Source organism: Pezoporus wallicus, unplaced genomic scaffold, assembly GCF_028554395.1.
Source record: "Pezoporus wallicus isolate ANWC-B61680 ecotype Strahan unplaced genomic scaffold, APGP_CSIRO_Pwel_v1 contig_2492, whole genome shotgun sequence".
Classification (NCBI taxonomy): Eukaryota; Metazoa; Chordata; class Aves; order Psittaciformes; family Psittacidae; genus Pezoporus; species Pezoporus wallicus.
Window position 1 is genome coordinate 280,397 of NW_026637796.1, and position 12,081 is coordinate 292,477.

General features: G+C 39.3%; 1 long non-coding RNA gene across 1 annotated transcript in view; it reads right to left on the bottom strand.

Moving 5' to 3' along the window:
* Window positions 1-4,482: 4,482 nt before the first annotated feature.
* Window positions 4,483-12,081, bottom strand: part of LOC130598269 (uncharacterized) — a 471,069-nt gene continuing 463,470 nt past the window's right edge. Inside the window, exon 3 of the long non-coding RNA XR_008971968.1 lies at window positions 4,483-4,677. This is a non-coding gene — a long non-coding RNA (uncharacterized LOC130598269). The remainder of the gene's footprint in view (window positions 4,678-12,081) is intronic.

Genomic DNA, 12,081 nt, shown 5'->3' on the forward strand with positions numbered 1-12,081 from the left:
AGGTCTACACACTTCCACTTGAATACACTTCTTCACCATAGCTAATGCAAATTAGGAGAAACAATCATATTTAGGGATAAAGGAAAATAAATAAATTCCTCCAAACAAAACCCAAACACTCTTTTAATACCTTAAGTAAACAAGAGGCCTGATTTCTCATTGAAGCAGTGCCAACACAGAGATTCCAGCTAAGAAAATTTTGACTTCTACTAGTCCAAGATGAAAATTTCAGCCCTTGCTGGTCTTTGTAGAAAGAGGTAATACCATCTTCTTTGTTGTAGAAATACAATATGCAATATGGATTATACCATACCGCTTCCTAGGCAACTGTTCAGGAAGTCACTTAGGAGCTAAATGAAACTCTGTGGTGAATCTCAGCTTCTGTGACAGTTTTTCTCAGCTAATGTCCTTTAAGTGACAGTTTTTCTCAGCTGATGTCCTTTAAAAATGGTAGCATAAGAAGAGTGAAGAGGTTTTTATATGCTACATATTTCTTGACGTGGTAATGTTGATGTCTATCTGATTTCTGTTTAGAGCTGCTCTCTACTGTTATTTTAATAATTTTCCTTCTTAACTTGTAGCCTTTTTATTTTCTCTTTATTCCTTAACTACTCCTTCCCACTAAAGGTATCTTCTCCCCTGGCTTCCTCATGCTTTCACCTTTTAAAGACATTAGGTTATTGCTGGAACAATATTTTAAGATTTAGCTATATAAAAGGAAACATTTTGGTATTCCTGACTGTTAAAATCCCTCTTTTTTGGTAGACTTCCATCACATACATAAAGTAGATTAAACTAGACAGAAGACAACATGGATACAACCTAAACCAGGCAGATGAAAAAGGACTTCTTTCAGTGGTCTTCTGTAATCACTGGTGCTTCATCTCTTCCCGAGTAGAGTCATAATGAGAGCAATGGTCTTGTAAGGTATCACCAACAAATGTAAATTTCAACTGCATTTACTACTTTACTATGGAGTCCTCTGATGGACATATCTACACAATACTAAGAATCTAACATGAAGTTTTCTGGAGATTACCTCAGCCAAATATTACCTTTAGAATTCTGTTTGAAAAAGAGATCAATAGACCTAATTGAAAATAAAAGGAAAAAAACAGGATAGTAATCTAAAAAAGCCTGCTTAACCTCTGAGATCTTGCAACCAAGAAAATTAATTGTTTTTGTGTTCCAAAGCATTTTTTTATAGCTAAGGTGTCTGACAAAATGAGAATCTTAAAATTATATTGGTTCCTTTTTTTACTAGCATTTCTTTGAAATGCAGTCCTTCAAAATAATGTGACTTGAATCCATTGAGTACAAAAAATGTGCCAAACATGAGTTCCAAATTACCTTCGAAGTGTCACAAAAGTAAAAAAAAGGGAAAAAAAAATTCTAAATGCTGTACGTTGAAGACAGTACCAGTGAACCAACGGCAGCTAAAATGAGCAACTAAAATCTCTGTTTTGATTTACTCAATGTTTCTCAGACCGATGTCTGACAGTGCTTTAAAATACATAATGCATCATAAGAGGAAAGGCAGAGCTTTGTAGCAGAAAAGCTTCTCAGCATGTTTAAAAAGAAAACAAACAAACCAAAAAAAACTCAAAAAAACCCAAAACAGCTTACAAATTTGAATTTACAGTGTAGTTTATATAGACTAGTCATTTGAGCCAGTTCTAGAATCTCAAATATACCTATCTGCTGAAATGACTCTAGTTAACAATATAAGAATTTAAAGTTCTCAACAATATTCGAACTTCTGGGGTTGCTTTTCCATCAATCAATGATATAAATTAAATTTGGAATATTGGTTTTCACTCAGCAGCTTTCTGGCCAAAATCTCTGCCTACTAACCAGGCAGTTGTTAATTTCAAAAATCATCTGAATTAGATAATTGACGTGACCTGTACAGCCAAGTTTATCTGATGAAGACAAGCTTTATTCCTTAGATTGAGATGGGCACTACATTCCTCAGTCAATGATGCTTTCATGTTATCCAGCACTGCTGGTTGTTACAGTTCCTTAAGTAACTCACATTCAGCCACTTAATGACTGGGAAGGCCTTGGCCTGTCACATATCTTGAAAAGAGTTTTGATCCTATTTGAGTCATTAGATACCCTGGGTGACTGGATGCTTAAAACAGACCTCTTCTCCACTGCTTTGTTTCACTCAAGTGAAAAATGTTTCGTAAGCACATTTTTGTACTCATAGAGAACACCTAATGCAGATAGGCATGAGTTGTCTGCCGTTGACAGGCCAGTGGTTAGAGTTTCAACCAGGATGTAAGAGCTGCAGGTTCACATCACTCTTTCAATGCTTGATTAATTATTTATGTAAAGTGGAAGAGTTCCAACAGGAAAGAAAACAGGTTCTCAACCTAAAACACTCAATTGTTTCATGATGGGTATTCCTGGAGGATCTGGATTGCGGTTCCTGAACTGAATTCAGCAGAATAAGATTTGAATTCAGGCCAATGCTTTAATTACTAAAGTAATGCATTTCTAGGAGAAGAGAAGCCTTCTTTTTTATTTTTATTCACATATGTTAATTAAACATCTAATTACAATGAGAAGTTTCTTTCCACAAGACCACAAGCTAATAGAAATTCTTGTTTCCATCTGTGGACAACTGTGGTGGGACACTTAAGAATTTATTTATTATTATTTTTTTCAAAATGTCAAGCAGAAATCCCTTGTTTGGGAATCATCAGCATAAGGATCCTATTCAATGATTGATAACCCTTTTGTCATTTGAGTAACTCTGCCTGTGCATTTATGGTAAGGCAGCTAAGCAAAGGATGAAGATTCTCATAAAGCACTTCGGAGTGTTGGGAGGGCACCTAAGGACCAATAATTTTTGCATAGCATAGAAAAGAATCATAGAATCATAGAACAGTTAGGGTTGGAAAGGACCTTAAGATCATCTAGTTCCAACCCCCTGCCATAGGCAGGGACACCTCACACTAAACTGTCTCACCCGAGGCTCTGTCAAACCCGGCCTTGAACACTGCTAGGGATGGAGCATTCACAACTTTCCCATGCAACCCATTCCAGTGCTTCACCACCCGCACAGTAAAGAACTTCCTCATATCCAATCGAACTTCCCCTGTTTAAGTTTGAACCCGTTACCCCTTGTTCTATCACTACAGTCCCTAGTGAAGAATCCCTGTCCAGCAGTATCCCTATAGTCCCCTTTCAGATACTGGAAGGCTGATATGAGGTCTCCATGCAGCCTTCTCTTCTCCAGGCTGAACAGCCCCGACTTTCTCAGCCTGTCTTCATACAGGAGGTGCTCCAGTCCCCTGATCATCCTCATGGCCCTCCTCTGGACTTGTTCCGACAGTTCCATGTCCTTTTTATGTTGAGGACACCAGAACTGTACACAATACTACAAGGGAGGTGTCACAAGAGCAGAGTAGAGGGGCAGGATCACCTCCTTCAACCTGCTGGTCATGCGCCTTTTGATGCAGCCCAGGATACAGTTGGCTTTCTGGGCTGCGAGCACACACTGAAGCTGGCTCATGTTCATTTTCTCATCAACCAACACCCCCAAGTCCTTCTCCGCAGGGCTGTTCTGAATCTTTTCTCTGCAGAACCTGGAGCTGTGCCTGGGATTGCTCCGACCCAGGTTTAGGACCTTGCACTTGGCATGGTTAAACTCCATAGGGTTGGCATCTGCCCAACTCGCAAGTGTGTCGAGGTCCCTCTGGATGGCATTCCTTCCCTCCAGCATATCAACCACACCACACAGCTTGGTGTCATCAGCAAACTTGGTGAGGGCGCACTCAATCCCATTGTCCATGTCACCAATAAAGGTATTGAACAAGACCAACATGGATCCCTGAGGAGCACCACTCATTACTGGTCTCCAGCTGGACATTGAGACATTGACCATAACTCTTTGTGTGAGGCCATCCAGACAGTTCTTTATCCACCAAGTGGTCCATCCATCAAATTGATATCTCTCCAATTTAGAGACAAGGATGTCGTGTGGAACAGTGTCGAACGCTTTGCACAGGTCCAGGCAGATGACATCAACTGCTCTACCCCTGTCCATCAGTTCCGTAGCCCCATCATAGAAGGCCATCAAATTGGTCAGGCAGGATTTCCCCTTAGTGAAGCCATGCTGGCTGTCACCAAGCACCTTGTTGATTTTCATGTGACTTAGCATGCCTTCCAGAAGAATCTGCTCCAAGATTTTGCCAGGCACAGAGGTGAGACTGACTGGTCTGTAATTCCCCAGGTCATCCATTTTCCCCTTCTTGAAAACGGGGGTTATATTTCCCTTTTTCCAGTCATCGGGAACTTCACCTGACTGCCATGATTTTTCAAATATGATGGACAGTGACTTGGCAATTCATTTGCCAGCTCCTTCAGGACCCATGGATGGATTTCATCAGGACCCATGGACTTGTGTATGTTCAGGTTTTTGATACAGTCTTGAACCAGATCCTCTCCCACAGTGAATATAAGGTCTTCATTCTCACAGTCCCTGCGTCTGCCTTCCAAGACTTGGGTGGTTTGGTCAGACCCTTTGCCAGTGAAGACCGAGGCAAAGAAGTCATTCAGAACCTCAGCCTTCTCCAAATCCAGGGTAGCCAGTTCTCTTGATAGCTTCTGGAGAGGGCCCACATTGTCCCTAGTCTGTCTTTTATTTGCAATGTACCTATAGAATCCCTTCATAGCATAGCATAGCACAGAATATTTCAGTTGGAAGGGACCTACTATGATCATCCAGTTCAACTGCCTCACTGCTTCAGGGCTCACCAAAAGTTAAGGCATGTTTTGAAGGTCATAGTCCAAATGCCTCTTCAACAGACTTGAGACATTGATCAGCTCTCTAGGACACCTGTTCCAGTGTTTAACTACCTTCTGTATAAAGAAACACTTCCTATTATGAAGTATAAACCTCCCATGACACAGCTTTGAATTATTCCCACTTACTCTATGACTGGATACCAGGGAGAAGAGATCAGTGATTATGTTCAGACCAAGGCAACCCCTACAGTCTCTTGGTTCAAGAGTGTGCTAAAGGGGTTGGACTCTGGCACCTTATGCTGTTGGGGTATTTGCACTATCCTGTGGGGGTGATCTTGCTTTATTTTTTTTTCAAATAGTTGAGGCATGTGTCTTTATATGATTTATCTATTTATTTTCAAGGATGTAAAAACATAGTGGAGCATCAAAATGCATACAGCACAGTCGACTTAATAGCAGTACATTTCATATCCCAACTAATTCCATAACTAAGCATAAAAGTAACACAGAGTATCTTGATTTCAGTGGTTGCAAATAACATTTCTTTGATGTGACGATCACCTCATAATAGTCATACCCTAAATGAATGACCAATATTATTTTAATCTGCAGCATTACTTACAGATTTCTAGATTTATGCAATATGGATGTGGAATCTAATTTTGAAATGTCAAAAAAACCTTTGGGAATGCTGCATTTGCTCTTGAAGTCATGGTTGGCAATACTACCATCAACCTATAACTCATTCCCTCATGGAAGGGGACAGATAGCTAGATATAAAATTTGTGGAAAGGAAAACAGTATCAATAACACCTGTATATTCTGGCAAGAATTTAGACAACTAAACATCTCAGATGAAATGCCAGCTCTTGTCAGGCCACACCTGGAATATCATGTTCAGTTTTGCTCCCTACTATTCATAAAAGGATGTGGACAGGCTGGGGAAGATACACAGAAGGACCACAAAGATGATCAAAGGACTGTGAATCTGTATAAAGAAAGGCTGAGAAGACAGTATTTGTTCAGCCATGAGAAAAGAAGGCTCAGGGGAGACTCTATCACCAAGTTCCTGTATTTAAAGGGTGGCTACAAGGAAGACGGAGACACCTTTTTTACAAGGAGTCTTATGGAAAAGATGAGAGGTAATGGACACAAGTTACTCCTGGGGAGATTCTGACTGGACACAAAAGGAAAATAGTTCACAGTGATAACCACTGGAATCATGCTTCAATGGTGTCACGATTTAAGCCCAGGCTGTCCTCTCGCTCACTCCCTACCTTTCTTCTCTCCCCCCACTCCCGCAGGGATGGGTCGGAGAATGGAAAGAACCTCCCATGGGTTGAGATAAGAACAGTTCAGTAACTAAGGTATAACACAAACCACTGCTGCTACCACCAATAATAATAATGATAAGGGAAATAACAAGGGAAGAGAATACAATACCACCCATCAATATGCAGCCCAGTCAAGCAGTGAGCCAGCCCTTCCGGGTAACTCCCAGTTTACCTCCCGGGGATGACATGCTGTGGTATGGAATACCTCTTTGGTCAGTTTGGGTCAGGTGTCCTGTCTCTGCTTCCTCCCCAGCTTCCCCTCCTCCCTGGCAGAGCATGAGACTCAGAAAGTCCTTGGCCAGACCAAACATTTGATCTGTAACTAAAAACATCAGTGTTATCAGCGCTGTTCCCAGGCCGAAAGTCAAAACCACAGCACTGCACCAGCTACTAAGAAGGAGAAAAAATGACTGCTACTGCTGAACCCAGGACAAACGGGTCCAGTGATTATTCCAATCAACTATTGGAATAATCTCACCAGGGAAGTGGTGGATTCCCCAGTGTTGGACACTTTTAAGATTTGGCTGAACAGGGTGCTGAGACATCTAGTCTAAGGTCATGCTTTGCCTAGAAAGGTTGGATCAGATGATCCTTGAGGTCCCTTCTAACCTGGTATTCTATGAAATGTCAATCATGTCAGGAAAAAGTCAAGAAATTGAAATTACAATTTCTGGCTTTATGCACTTTTTTAAATAATGTCTACTATTATATAAATTTACTTTAAAACCATTAATTAAAACATTCCCTCACCCCAGTTAAAACAAATACACTAGATTCAGTAGCCAAAACTATTGTTTTTGCATGGATTAGAAGAAGCATCTCAGACAGGTCTACCAGAGAGCTTGCTATTGGTATACATTCCTGAGGGAATTTGAATATGTACACTTTCTAATTTGATATTTATAGTTATATATTTACATATATTAGTTGAGTGTCACGATAATAACAAGTATCTGTATTTATACACTTTCAAATTCAGTATGCTGTGATGGTTAAGGTCTAGAATAAGATTCTGAAGAGCCAGGGTACCTTTAAAACTTGATCACTGTACTGTTGGGTGCCAAATTATTTTTGATAATTCACTGGTACTGTTTCCTCACATAAAAAAATTAAGTAAAATAATATTTACTTTGTAACCTTCTTCGTAAAAGTCCTGGGTTGAAAAGTTACATGTAACAGCAAAGTAGTTTAAAGGCAGACAGAGAACAGAGGAGATGAAACATCATAAGGAAACATGCACTCAAGTGGATATGCAGGCATCCCTGACTCCAGTTGTGAACTATTCCATCATCTATTCTTCCCTTCAGTGAAGTAACAAGAAAGGCCATTTGTTTTATATAGCTGTTGCCAAAAGACTTTATATGTGCACAATTTCTAAGTCAACCATTTAAAAGGTATATGCGGATGCCTTGAGGATGCACTCACTGAGATGTCTTTAGCAAAACCTGTTATTTCAAAACCAAAACTCTTCTAAGGTAAAAATGCAATGAGAAGCAAAGTCTGGATCGATCTGACAATGTTCCAGTGCTAAAGAGGAAAGTCAGATATAATGTATTTAAAAGTTAAATGCTACTTGCAAAACTGTATGGTATATACAGTCTCTGGTGTTTGTCCATGAGACAGAAACATAGAGAGAGAATGCAATACTCATTTAAATAAATGGCAGATTTACATTGTTGGGGAAGGGTCTAGGTACTTATCAGCTGCCTGAGAGTTACTGAATGATCCTAATCATTTTGGCATTCTGACAACATACACACTTTATACATTTTCACCTGAATGACCTTCCTGTTTTGGAAGATTATTTGGCAAGAGCTCTACTGCTTCTCTGAGCCATATGCAGCTTCAGGACTCCCTTAGGCAGACACCTGACTCACTGCAGTGGTAAGCATCATCACACTCTGTCGCTTAACAGGTCTTACCTTATAAATATTATATATTGTGGCAGCAGCAAGAGATAAGCTACAGAGAAATTGCTGTCTCCCATTTCTACTATGATCTCAGGGTGCTCCTTGTACTCCCTGAAGGCCACTTTTGTCTGCCACTGTAGAATTCAGCAAACACTTGGGGGACAACATGCTAGAAAGAGATATTCTTCTATTTGCTGTCCTGTTCGAACTGCACAAAAGTACAAAAATCTTCAGCTGCACATCAGGTTTTCTCTGTGTCAAGTTCAGTCATGAAAAAATGAACTTCCCGTTACCGTGTCTTTCATTGTCACAGGAAACACTGGTACTATTCACAAAGACAAACACCAAGAACCAAGATGTAATCAACTATTCTATATCACCTCTGAGGTACTTCCAGCTGCGCTTGCAGGTCTATGAAATGTCAGTGCTCCATGGGCTGGGCTGGGCTAAATGATCATTGATTTCAGCACTGTTGCATCTCAGAATCCATCACATTTTTACAGTTCTTCACTGAAAAAAAAGCTCAGAGAAAATATTAAAATCTTTTATTTTTCATCCCTTCTGGAAATTGAAGGAAAGGTTTCCTGTTCTTTCAGTGGATGCCCACCCAGTGTGACAAACTGCTGTGACTATAATGCACTTTCATTTGTTATCATTCATATTTGTAATTACCAATTTTCATCACTAATGCACACTGTGTCTGTTCTTGACCTGATTGCAGATCCCAAGACCTCAAGACAGATTTTTAAAACTTTATATGTCTCATTCTACTCCACAAAATCACAGGACTACCATCTTTCTTAAAAGAGAGAGCCTACTTCTCAGGTACTAGTTACACAATTAATGTGATTCAGATCACAATATTGCTGTCTGTTGAAAAGGACTCCATGATAGGCCAAAAACTGGTTATGAACTAACAACTGAAGTTGTGAATGTGCCACCACCCAAACCAAGAGTTTTAAGTTATATGACACTTCTGAGATTGTTACTACTCTCATGCTTCATATTCTATGTCTCAGACTGTCTCAACATAGGAAGCTGGAGGTGATTCAGAACCTTAATTGGACATCATCCTTCTCTGAAATTAAGGAGGGGCATGGAAAAGGGTATTCAATTCCTCTTTTTTGTGCAGAGGCAGATGATAATTCAAGCAATTCCCCATGGAGTTGGTTGTTATCATTGCCTCTTGGATCAAGGTGGCCATCAAGGACATGGGGCTGTTGGAACAAGTCCAGAGGAGAGCCACAAGGTTGATAAGGGGACTGGAGCACCTCCTGTAGGAAGACAGGCTGAGAAAGTTATTCACCCTGGAGAATAGAAGGCTGTGTGGAGACCTCATAGCAGCCTTCCAGTATCTGAAGGGGGCCTACAAGAATGCTGGACAGGGGCTCTTCATCAGGAACAGTAGCAATAGGACAAGGGGTAATGGGTTTAAACTTAAACAGCGGAAGTTCAGGACAGATATAAGGAAGAAGTTCTTTACTGTGGGGGTGGTGAGGCACTGGAACAGGTTGCCCAGAGAATTGGTAAATGCTCCATCCCTGGTGGTGCTCAAGGCCAAGTTGGACAGAGCCTTGGGCAACATGGTCTAGGGTGAGGTCTCCCTGTCCACTGGTTTTAAGGTCCTTTCCAATCCTAACCATTCTATGATTCTATATTATTAGCTATGTGCATTGACAAATACATATACTCTGTATTGTAATATGAGAACAAGGAAGGAAAGCCCCTGGGCTGGAATTATTTTGTGCCTGTTAAAAACATCTACTCCATCAAGCTCACTTCTGATAAAATTCAGCAACGTAAAATTTTCCTGAGCAGGCTAGAGTGTTTCTTCTCACGGTTTCTTCTGCAGATTAATAACATCATCTCTCTCCCAATTCTTTTTTTCTTAAACAATATGCAAAGCTTATGAAAAAAAGAAAAAAAAAAGCATTAATATAAAAAAGTTGATCATTAAATTGAAACAAGGATTTGATTTTAATGTATCCAAATAACATAGGTTCTGGTAAACAAATTTTCCTACAAGTTTTGACATGAATCTTCTAATAAAAGCATTTTTAAAATGTAGTTTTTATTACCCCACCATGAAAACTCAATCTGAACACAAAGATCTCTAAGGTTTTAACACATTTTCAAAGAAAATGTATTTTAGATTAAAAATGTTGATGAATCTAGCCCACTCCACTTAAGAACTCCGGTGTTTGCTAGGATAAGACTAAACCTCAATTACACATAAATTAAAATTAGAAATTTAACTTTGCAATTCAATCTCATTTTTATTCTTATGTTCTCTAAATATTCTCTAATGAGTTTAAAGTAAGTATAGGGGACAAAATCTTGGTAAAATGTGAGAAGAGATCAGGTCTAATTATATTTTTCTGTTAAAGCAAAATGTTAGATATCAAGACTTGTTATACTACCTTACGAAGCCAGTAGTTTACAGTAAGGAGGATAATAACATTCTCTTGAATTACTGTTGGGAGGCTTAACTAAATAATTTCTGCATTTATGTATTATTTTGTACAGTTATGAAATATATGGCTGACTATTACAGCTCTAGGAGGATTCAGCAAATATATATACTTATATTTTCCTAGTTCCTTTCACCCACCTCTTCATAAATGTGGCAAACTCTGAGGAACTATGTGGTAGTTTAACGGATTTACCACATTTGGTTTTTAATGATAATCAAAGTCAACATTTCAAACCCATATTCTATAATGACATAAAGGTCAGCCATTGCTCTAAACAGTAAAAGTGAATTACAACTTACAGCAATAAAACATCATCAAAAAATTCCTGACTAGTCTTTATTATTACTATTACTCACTCCTGTGATACCAAGATTAACATTTTCAGACTCGTTATATTAAAATGTTTTCAAACAAGTGTCACTTGCCAAAAAAGTTTATGTAAATGATATCTTGAATGAGTACAAATATGCTGGGTTTAATGATCTGTGAGAACGATGCTTGTATTACCACATCATAAACCTTACTCCAGTTTCTTGAATTGCTTTTGTCCTGTTACTACCAGATTCAGGTACCTCAAAGTGGTAGAATACTGTTTTGTCTGCACCAACTCCTGGGCTGCAGCTGCTGTGTTGCATCCTGCAGGACCAAGTCCTGATTTCACCTTCTTTAGCTGACCCATCCCCTTCATGCAATTCAAGTGGAATTGTGGGGTGGGTAGGGGTGCTACATTTCTGTGTTCCTGAAGATCCCACGAATTCAGAGAGAGGGAGATGAGTTATTCTTTTGCCCTTGTCTCATCAGGAAAATCACACGTGGCCACAACATCAGAAGCTAAATAGAAAACTGACACAAAGCAGGTGCCATCTTCAGGACAGATAGCTCTGCATTCAGCAGAAACCTGCCTCAGTTCATCAGAAGACCTTCATTTATCACACTTTTCTTTCGAAATTTTTGGGAAAGCTGTTGGAAAGCAAGAAATAAAGTATCCTGTAACAGAGCGGCAGAATCCTTCAAAGTCCCCTGCTTGGGCACAGCTATAATTTCACAGTTTATTGAGTGTGCAAAGTGTTATTTTAAGTTGTAGTTCATGCCATCAACATACATTATTAATCAATCCTAAAGGTAAACAAGCACACAAAAGCAAAAAGAAGTCTGAATGAAAATTATATTGTTTTGTATTGTTCTTGCCTGTGGCTTGTACAAAGTTCTGTCATATCTGTGAAAACTCTAGGCACACCAGTGACTCTGTTAATAACAGACATTCTGGAAAGTATACAATGTTTTCTGGCTAACAAGGACAATTTTTTAAATGAAAAGGGCAAAGGGTTGAGCTCAGTCATCCTTCTTGCCATAAAATTATAACATGGGAAGCATGTCTGTGCTACTGGCAATGGTGCATGTGTGTTTTAACATTTACAGTCAATGCCTGTAGTCAGACATTTGGGACTTAACACTTGTAATGAAATAACAACATATACCATCTGCTGCAGGTGTACACTTTAACAGATTGCTCTAAAATACACCCACCCCCATGCATACATTTTGTAAATATTCACGTCTTAAGTTGAGCCCCATTTTCATTTCAACCTAGCACAGCAAGCTATA